Source organism: Ammospiza caudacuta, chromosome Z, assembly GCF_027887145.1.
Source record: "Ammospiza caudacuta isolate bAmmCau1 chromosome Z, bAmmCau1.pri, whole genome shotgun sequence".
Taxonomy (NCBI): domain Eukaryota; kingdom Metazoa; phylum Chordata; class Aves; order Passeriformes; family Passerellidae; genus Ammospiza; species Ammospiza caudacuta.
In genome coordinates, this window is record NC_080632.1 from 20,043,961 (window position 1) to 20,053,639 (window position 9,679).

Here is a 9,679-nt window from a genome sequence, read left to right on the forward strand (position 1 = left end):
CAAGATTTTGGTGTCAGTGTGGATGCGGTAGTAACTTCTGTAAGAAGAAGCCAGAAATTGCCCCCATGTCTGAGGGAGCCAATGCCAGCTGCCTCCAAGAGAGCACTGCTGCAGGGCAAAGCCAAACCACTCAGCAGAGGTGGCATCCCAGGTGGGATGACAGATTTAAGAGGGAGAAAAAACTGCTCTACAAAAGCTGCTGGATGAAAGAGTGTGAATATGTGAGAGGGACAGCTGTGCAGACGCCAGGGTCAGTGGAGAAGGAGGGGCAGGAGGTGCTCCAGGAGCTGAGGCAGAGATTCCCCTGCAGCCTGAAGCACAGCCCAGGGTAAGCAGCTGTGCCTCTGCAGTCCTTGGTGAGCCATGGGGGAGCCAAGATCCACCTGCAGCTGACAAATGATCCCACGTTAGAACCAGTGGATATCCAAAGTCTGAGACTCTGTGGAAGGCCTCCATTGGAGCAGTCTGCTCCTGAAGGACTACACCCCATGAAATAGACCTGTGCTGAGGGAGTTCTGAAGATCTGGAACTGGTGGGAAGGACTTATATTGGAGAAGTTCATAGAGGGCTGTTCCCTGTGGAAGGAGCACACAGACAAGGAAACAGAGGGACAGTGTAAGAGTCCTTCCCCTAGGGAGGAAGAAGTAGCATGTGATGAACTGACCACAGTTCCCATTCTCCATCCACTGCACTGCTGCACGGTTGGATAGAAAAGCCAGGAGTGAAGTTTAAGCCAAGAAGAAAGGATGGCTGGAGGGAAGGTGCTTTTATGGTTTGGCTTTATGTTATTACCTTACTTTGATTTGCAGGACAGTAAATTGAGTTGGTTTCACAAATTGAGTCTGTTTTGCCCATGACAGGAACTGGTGAGTGATTTCTCCCTGTCCCTCTCTCCACCCGCATCACAAGCCTTTCATTATATTTTATTTCCCCTGTCCCACTGGGAATAGGAATGAATAAGCAAACAGCTTTTGTGGGAGTCAGGTATCCAACCAAGATGAATCCACCATAATACTTGGAAACCAAAATAGATCAGGTGATTGGGTAATGTAGAAGTCTCAAAAAATTACATTTATAAAATTATATCTGAAAATGCATATATTCAAGCCTATTACAAATAAACTCTAAAAACAATTCTCATTCACTTGCAGGGCCTGTATATTTGTGTTTCAACTCTATTTTGTTAAAGACTAAGGAAAAATAAGTGAGAAAGTCTCTGTAAGATGTTTAAATGTATACCCAATGCCTGAAGGCAGGTTTACAAACAAAGCCATGTGTTATTATCCTACAGGCACCATGCTAACAATGCAGGACACAATTAAGACTGAACCCTGCAGCTGAAAATATTGCAAATCAGAGAGAGATCACTACCTTTTATAAACAAGATTTACTCTGAAATGTATATAACTGTGAAAAGAGGCTTTATAAGGAAAGTTAAAAGTTTTGGGACACTGTCATTGCATCAATAGCTTAAAGATTAAAAAGTTTTAGCTGTTCTTTTTTTATATGTTTTCTCACTATGATTTTGTGTTCTATGCCACATTAACCACATTAGTGTCTTCCTAAAAGTAATTCACATACACTTCAGGTATCAGGACATCTGGAAAATATCCTTTTTGTTTGGAAAAATAAAGTAAATAAAAAGAAGTTTTGAACTGAGAAATAATTCAAAGCATTTTCTTTTTATTTTGAAGCAATTTATTTTTTTTCACCCCTACATCTGTAGTTCAAGGATATTGAAGCAAATGAAGCAAAGCTCTACCAGTGTCTCCTGTAAAATAGAAAATTAATTAAGAGGAAATATGCTGTATCTAGAATTTCCTTATGTATATTAATACATTTCAGATGTTTGACTTCTGCTTTAGTGATTTACACGATTATATTTAAATTTTAATTAATTTGGCCTATTCTATATAAAATAAAATCCTAATTGAGACTACTTTTTATGAATTAAAAAACATACAACTTTTTAGTGATAAATGAAAGTCCACTATTCAAAGAATTTAAATGACTTCTAAATATTTTAATTTCTATTAGAATTCTAAAGTTCACAAGGAAGAGTATTAATTTGGAAGTTCATGATTGCATTGTAATTCACAGAATTTCCACAATTTCAAGAACTTTTCACAATTGTAAGTCCAAGATATTATGACAGAATTTGGACGTTAAAATGCTCCAGTTTCATTTTTCTTTACAAAAAATTTAAAGAGACAACTGATACTTAGCACCTACTGAAAAATTGGTTTAGCTTAATTCTTTTTAGTTCTGTGTAGTAAGGGAACCATGTCAGTCTGGAAAAAAATCACTGAGAGAAAATGAATTTTGAAGGATACAATCTTGTTTTTAAAATTTCTTCATGGACTGAGTTCCATGAAACTGATTAACAAGAACCTGAGTTACTCTCACCTTTTGTTTGGATGGGTTGGAAATGAAGGAAGGGGCGGAAGGAAGGGGTGGAAGGAAGGGGCGGGCGGAAGGAAACTACCACTTCAATAATGCATGCTTGCTGTTTTTGCAGATTTTCACTGCCATTTCTTGTATATCCGTTCCAAATGCCCCAGTGCTTTTCTCTTTGATATTGGCACTGTCTCTGCTGTTTAACGTCTTGGCATGGACAGTGGGCTTGAAGGCACCCTCAGCAAGTTTGCCACAGACACCAAGCTGAGTGGTGCAGCTGGCGGACTGGAGGGGAGGGGTGCCAGAGGGAGGGATCCAGAGTGACCTGGACAGGCTTGAAGAACGGACCATTGTAAAGTACATGAGATTTAACAAAACCAAGTGCAAGGTCCAGCACATCAGGGCAATCCCAGGCACAACTACAGGCACAACTACAGGCTGGGCAGAAAATGAAAAGCAGGCAGCTCTAAGAAGAAGCATTTGAGGTGCTGGTGGACAGTAATCTCAACTTAACCCTTGCACCCACAGTCCAAAAAGCCAGCATTATCCTGGGCCATAACAAAAGCAGCATGGGAAGGAGGGAGAGGGTATTCATTCTGCTCCTTGATTCTACTCTTGTGAGATCCCATATTGTTTCTACTTCTGGGCCTACAACACAAGACATGGACTTGTGGGATCAAGTCAGGAAAACAGGCACTAAGCTGATCAGAGGAGTGGAACATCTCTCTAAGGACAGGCTGAGAGAATTGAGGCTGCTCAGCCTGAAGGGAAGAAGGTTTTGGGGAAACCTTGTTTTGCCTACCAATACCTAAATGGGGCCTACAGAAAACTAGAACATGTAGTGATAGGATGAGGTGGAGATGGCTTTAAATTGAAAGAGGGCAGATTCAGATTAGTTATAATGATGGAGCTGTTCACTGTAAGAGCGCAGAGACATTGGGACAAGTTGCCCAGAGAAGCTGTGAGTGCCCCTTCCCTGAAAGTGTTAAGGCCAGGCTGGATGGAGCGCTGTGCAATCTGATCTAGAGGAAGGTGTCCCTGCCCATGACAGGGGAGTTAGACCTAGATGATCCTTCCAACACAAACAGTTCTATCCTTTTAGTACTCTGCAATCTTGCAAATGCTAAATCTTTTCAATCTACATTTGAGAATTTATAAACTTTTAGTTTGCTCGAAGTTTTGGTTTAGTTTTTTCTTCTTTTCAAAAATATTTAGCAGAGATAGACAGAAAAATGAATCATTAGCTTCAAACTATACCTTGACACCTGGATCTGCTTAGTGTGTGAAAGGATACAGACAGTGTTAGAATGACAAGTTTTCCAGTTGTTTATTTCTTTTGACATTTTTTTGGGCCTGTTTCAACACAGTTCAGCCACTTAAAGGCCACTTAAAGGCTGTCTGTCTACAAAGATTTACTGTCTTCCTTTGAAACATATTGCCTCTGATAACTGAATAATTTTCCTTATTATATGTCATGCAGAATCCATGAGAATAACATTTTATGAAACAAGTATGACATCAAGCAGGACAAACAATGAAGCAGTCCATTCTCAGTCCAAGATACAGTGAACAACTGGAGTCCTTAATGACCCTGACAGTCTTGTGAAGACCTACCTGGCTTCTGTTCTTTGAACAGAGTTTCCTCCTCTGAGAATATGTGCATAAAAAAGAAAGATGCAACCTCCCTGTCTTACCTTGTAATAATGAGTGCCCTAGGGGATAAAACACATACAGCTGCTACTTCAGAGTGCTTGAAGTTCAGCAGGTTGTGAAGTCTCATTCAGTTGCTGCATCTGCCTTTAACTTTGCAAAAGGCCAGACTTCCTTAAAACAGAGAAAACAAGTTGTTGGTCTTACTGTCTTTTGAATTACATTCTTAACTTTTCCCAGGTTAAGGTACTCAAAAGCTTTCAGTCTCCTCTTTCTCTGAACTAAATCTTTATGCTACTTTCGAATTCAACATTCTGTAAAATATGTCTTGGTTTTTATCCCTTGGATTCTCACCACATTACTTATTCTTTCAGTTTTCTTTTCATAGACCAAAGCAGTGAATAAACAAAGGATTTACCTAGAATATTAAATATTTGCTCTAAATAACTTCCAGTGTGCATGCTTATAATAAATGTTTATTTGTTTCCTTTAAGAGCTGCAAGAGCAACAACCTAATGATTTCAGTTTCAGTTCTGCAAATTATGCCTTTATAATACATAAGGAAAAAAGAGCTTCTTACTTTGGAGAGGTTTCAAAATAATTGTCTTTGGTTTTTGCACTATTATTTCTCATGCCAAAGGATTCCAACAGCCTTTTCTTCACATTTATGGCCAAACTTCCCCACTACCTGTGCTAAAGCAATATGCTTGAGAATTGGCCGTCACATATTGCAGTTTCCTCTGAAGAAATCTAAACTTTCCATAGAAACTAGAGTATAACACCTAAAAGCGTAAATTGCTGACAAAATGCAGAAAACAAATAGCTGTGGGAATGTATGAGTAACATATTGGAGGCAGAGTACAAAGTGTTTTCAAGAAATAGAAAGTCTATCCTTAATGCTAGATATTATACCCAAGTCTCTTCTTTAAAAGCTTACATTTTAGCATCACTTTTTGTGTATTTTTATACTCAAATTCAAATGGATGTGCTACACAAAGGAAAAAAAATGTTTTACAGTAGAAGAGGAAAAGACTGAGGCATACTTCTTAAGAATTGCTTTCTCTTTGCAGATTAACTTTGTGCTGAAGCTGACAGATTTGGTGAAAGAAAAAAGTCAAGTGTCTAATGTGCTTCTGCTCCCAGCAGGCTTTTGACATTGACTTAAAAGGAATTTAAATAAATGTGAAAACCAAGGAGGAAAAATTAAAATAGAACATCTGATTTACTTTTACATTCCATGTGGGCATCAGTTCGATTCTGTTAATGTCAATAGAGCTGGAATGACACAAAATTGGAGTCATGAATTGTTGTATCTGGTCTCTCAAAAATATTACATAAGAATTACACAACAACAACGTAACTTATTTTCTCATCAAAATAATTACTTCTGTGGATGTTTCATTGCATGCTTGTGGTGTTTTGAGGCACAGTTGCCAGACAGACCTGATAGTCTCTCTTTACTGTCAAATGTATTTGACCTTCAGTTTTGCACACTGATGAAGACACTGAACAATCACATTTTGATATCAAACCATAGTGTGAAGCAATTCCTCATCTTCTGAGGAGATTAGAGGTCTTCATCTAAAGCTACTTGTCACTGTCAAATTAGTAACTATCACAAACAGTAATTGATATCATTAATTAGAAAAAAGATTCCAGAAAACAGTTTGGTATGTTTGGAAATAAGACAATTACCATACTATTTTAAAAGAAATTATTCTCCAAACAGCCTAAAAACCAAGAAATCTGACTCAGCTTATTGGAGGTTGCAGTGGCTGGACAAAAGAGACCTACAGTACAGGAATTCTGATTTCCATGTCAGTTGAAAATTGTCTCACCTTTTGGAAGAGAATATTCTCAGAAATATAGACTAACGGACCCCTTATATCTCAACAGTCACAGTTTACTCTTCTCTGTGTCAAATAATTTGTTAAGAAAAATCCCATTACTGTTTCAGCAAGAGAGGCAAGCGTTCTGGCACAATGGGCTTGGTACAACTGTCATTCTGGCAGAGTGCCCCACCCCACATAAAGTAGTCGAGAAATGGGAACTACAGCTGACATCCAAACTATAATGCTAGGTAATGTCCAAAAAACAGCTGCTGTAAAAAGCATTTGAAGTCACCATAGATAACCAGCTGAGGCGAACTACTGTAATGCTATTACATGAAAAAAGCTTAGTACAGTCTTTGATTGTTTACAACAGGATATCCCTCCTTCATATATATATATATGATTTATGAATATTTGGGTCCCTCATTTTGTCCCCATTTCACAAAATCACTGAGAAATATAAAATTGCCCAAATAAACTCCTTCCATTTTTGTTAGCTTAAAGCTTATCAATTTCAACTTTATTTTTTTCTAGAAATTAACAGCATGTTTAGACTATAAGTAATCTGAATGCTTTAGACTGCAGTTCAAGTAGCCAATTAAGATAGTCCTACAGACGCAGAATATTTTCTGCTAGTAGAAAGAGTAGAAAACTTCTACCAGTAGAAATTTCTGCAAGGCCCTTCTTCTATTTTGGTGTAAAAAGAAGGTTGGGGAAACTTGTTAGTACCAATGAAATTTTAACACAAATTGGAGCTGAACCTCACTAGTGAGTGTTAAATTTCCTGTTGGACCGAATAGGTGGATTTTGATATGCCACCACCTCTAGTTCTCAACAGAGAATTGGGACTATCCCCTTGCAGTAGGTGTTTTTACAGAAGCACTGTAACAAGAACAGCTAAAATAGATCATCAATAATAGTATTATGCAGGTACTTAACCTTTTGTTTTAACCTTAATTTGGAAGTAAGTTATTAGGTTAGATGCTATCCATCAAACTGAGATTTGCTTTAATGTGAAGACAAAATTATAAAGCCATTTAAAAGATCACTTAAGGATCTGAAAGGCACACCCCATGAAAATTAAAACCAGAAGTAAAGTCAATATATATGCAGCCAGCTACATCATAAATTTTCACTTAATAAAGAGAAACAAACAGTCCTATTTTCAGGTTGGGCAGTCAAAATCATCAAATAGTCAATAGTATCTCTCTTAACCCTCACTCAGACCATGTAAATACTGTCTTAAAATTGTAACGTGTATATTTTATCTTTCTGCCCTAGTGTATAACAGAAACTATTCTTCAAATACCCCATATTCTTCTCCACAATGTATTTTTCCTATGCTAACCATTCTTAAATTTCCCAAAGGAAATTGCTAGATTCCCTTTCCGAAACATTGTAGAATTTAAAATCGTATCACAGGGCCAAAGAGGTTTCCAGCTTATGAAGCCTTTGGTGCGTGCTGTTTGCTAATCAGTGTGCCATAAAACACTGTTAAGCAACATTATCACAGGTTGCTAAGCTGGAGGTCTAGAGCTCTGCTCAGATACTGATATGTGGTTCTTAAAAGGCAAAGCTGTCAATTCATCTGACAACAGACTAAAATATTATTTTTGTGCTATCAACAAGAACATAGCATTGGTAAAACCACATCAAATATGAAATTACATTTGCAAAACCTTTCAAATTCTTTTAGCAAATCTGTATGAACCAAGTGATTTTCTAAGCAATAAAGAAACACTAATTCAGACTTTTAAGAAGCTGCTAACTTGCTCTTGCTTTCTTTTTATGCTGCTTAACTAACATTCCTATAAATCTCTATTTGATGCCTACAAACAGCAGCAATACTTTTAGTTGCAATTATCAGACATATACACTCAAGTAAAAGACAAAGCACCTTGCTATTAAAAACTACAGAAATATATATATGTATATATCATACCTCACATTCATGTCCTTATTCCTTACATATTGAAGAAATTTTAAAAATATATAAATTAGTAATTAAATCTTTGAATTAAACAGGGAATGAGGAATTGTCACTTCACAGAACTATCAGTAGATTTTCAATGGCACTGAATACTCTTTGGTGTCAGGTGCCTGTTGTAGCATGAAGAATTTTAGCAAGCGTAAACAAATTCTTGCTCAAATACAGCCACTACTCAAATGCTTTTTTAAGTAGAATTCTTTTAATTCTACTCCAAAAAAAATAAATTATCTCTTACATAATTGATATCCTGTCAGCAAAGCTTTACTTTTGAACAGGGTTCCCAACAGAGATGTTTAGAAAAAATGAATTGAAACAAGCAGAGTTACTTTTACAATGCTGCTATTTGGCATCTACCCTCATTTGAAATTTTTACCTCATTCCTCACTATATAAAAAGGATATAAAACTAACAGAGAGTGTCCCAAGGAGAGTAACAAAGATAATCGAGTAGGATCTTGAGGTGAGGCCATATGAGGAGCGGCTGAGGTCACTTGGTCTGTTCAGTCTGGAGAAGACTGAGGGGAGACCCCACTGCAGTTACACCGTCCGTGTGAGGGGCCAAGGAGGGACAGGCACTGACCTCTTCTTTGTGGTGACAGTGACAGGGCCCAAGGAAATGCCTGAAGCATCAGGAGAGGTTTACGTTGTATGTCAGGAAAATTTTCATCCCCCAGAGGATGATTGGGCACTGCACCAGGCTCTGTAGGAAAATGGGCACTGCACCAAGCCTGACAGAATTCAAAAAGTGTTTGGACAAAGCTCTCAGGTACATGGTGTGACTATTGATGTGTCCTGCACAGGGCCAGGAGTGGGACTTCAATGATCTTTTTGGATGCCTTCCATCTTAGGCTATTCAATCATTCTATGATTCTATGGAAATCAAGCACTTAAAAAATATTAATTATTTATATATATATTATTTAATTATGAATTTTTTAATATTAATCTATTAATAGATTTGGCCAAGACAAATGAGCTGCTGTTCCTTGTGCTTATAATTATTTTTAAAACAAGACACTTTCGACATTTTCTAACATTTTATATCTCTCTTATTTTGTGGTGACCAAAACTGTGCCAAAACAGGACTCGAGCAAGGCTGCACCAGCACAGAGTACAGCAGGACAATGCCCCACTTTGATCAGCTTTTTAAGTTTGCTGGCAAAGAAGGCCTCCTGTCTTTATGTTTACAGAAGGGCCAGTGTTCCTGCAATTGTCTCTAAGAGCTTCTGTTTCCCAGAGCTAAGTATTTCTACCCGGTTGAAAAGAAATAAATCTTAAAATAAATTCCATCTTGGGAAATGTGTGCATTTTTTTATAACTGCAGTGCAGATTCACTGCATCTCTATGGTATTATTCCAAGGATAATGGAAAATTATAATTGAAAAAAAACCAAAAAAACCAAAAAAATAGAAGTGTTATTCTACTGAATGGGATATTTCAATTTATTCAGAAAAAAGTTTAAGAGGCAAGAATGAACACAGCTGCACTAGGATGAATGTACCTCTGTAAATAGTATTTAAGCTTCTACTTTCAATGTCTGATAAGAATGTCAACTACATAATAACACTCTTCAGCAAAAAATGTACTTCGCTTTCAAAATATGATGTCTCAACATGTGCTATTTGAAATTTTTATGTAAAAGTTTTATCTTATCCAGTGTATCTTGGGAGATTCTCAACTAAAGTATTGTTCATAAAAGTCAAAAAGAGAGATGTCACTACCTCGTACTATGAAATCTAATTTATTTATTTATTTATTACTTGGAGTTTAAATAGTGAAGTTCTAAAAACTGTATTTTCCATCGTGTTTTT